Source organism: Lithobates pipiens, unplaced genomic scaffold (genome assembly GCF_037356315.1).
Source record: "Lithobates pipiens isolate NorthernLeopardFrog02 unplaced genomic scaffold, aLitPip1_a1.2 Scaffold_30, whole genome shotgun sequence".
Classification (NCBI taxonomy): domain Eukaryota; kingdom Metazoa; phylum Chordata; class Amphibia; order Anura; family Ranidae; genus Lithobates; species Lithobates pipiens.
The window spans coordinates 139,434,351-139,435,513 of NW_027507791.1; positions in this window are offsets into that span (position 1 = coordinate 139,434,351).

Sequence of the window (1,163 nt, forward strand, 5' to 3'; positions counted from 1 at the left end):
GGGAGGGAGAGAGAGAAAGGAGGGGAGGGAGAGAGAGAGAGGAGGGGAGGAGAGAGAGAGAGGGAGAGGAGGGAGAGAGAGAGGAGGAGGGGAGGGACAGAGAGAGGGAGGGGAGGGACAGAGAGAGGGGAGGGAGAGAGAGAGGAGGGGAGGGAAAGAGAGAGAGAGGAGGGGAAGGAGAGAGAGAGAGAGGAGGGGAAGGAGAGAGAGAGAGGAGGGGATGGAAAGAGAGAGGGGAGGGGAGGGAGAGAGAGAGGAGGGGAGAGAGAGGGGAGGGAGGGAGAGAGAGAGGAGGGGAGAGAGAGAGGAGGGGAGGGAGAGAGAGAGAGAAAGGATGGGAGGGAGAGAGAGAGAGAGAGAGAGGGGAGGGGGAGGGAGAGAGAGGGGAGGGGGAGGGAGAGAGAGGAGGGGATGGAGAGAGAGAGAGGAGGGGATGGAGAGAGAGGAGGGGGGAGAGAGAGGGGAGGGAGAGAGAGAGAAAGGAGGGGAGGGAGAGAGAGAGAAAGGAGAGGAGGGAGAGAGAGAGAGAGGAGGGGAAGGAGAGAGAGAGAGGAGGGGAAGGAGAGAGAGAGAGAGGAGGGGAAGGAGAGAGAAGAGAGGAAGGAGAGAGAGAGAGAAGAGAGGAAGGAGAGAGAAGAGAGGAAGGAGAGAGAGAGAGAAGAGAGGAAGGGGAGAGAGAGAAGAGAGGAAGGAGAGAGAGAGAAGAGGGGAAGGAGAGAGAAGAGAGGAAGGAGAGAGAAGAGAGGAGGTCAGAGAGACAGAGGGGAGAGGGAGAGAGAGAGGAGGGGAGAGAGAGAGAGGAGGGGAGGGAGAGAGAGGAGGGGAGGGAGAGAGAGGAGGGGAGGGAGAGAGAGAGGGCAGGGGAGAGAGAGGGGAGAGAGAGGGGAGAGAGAGGGGAGAGAGAGAGAGAGAGGGAGGAGAGGGAGAGGAGGAGGAGAAGAGAGAGAGAGGGGAAGGAGAGGGAGGGGAGGAGAGAGAGAGGAGGGGAAGGAGAGATAGAGAGAGGAGGGGAGGGGGAGATGAGAGAGGAGGGGAAGGACAGATAGAGAGAGGAGGGGAGGGAGAGAGAGAGAGAGAGGAGGGAGGGAGAGAGAGAGGAGGGGAGGGAGAGAGAGGAGGGGAGAGAGAGAGAGAGGGGGAGAGAGAAAGAGGGAGGAGAGAGA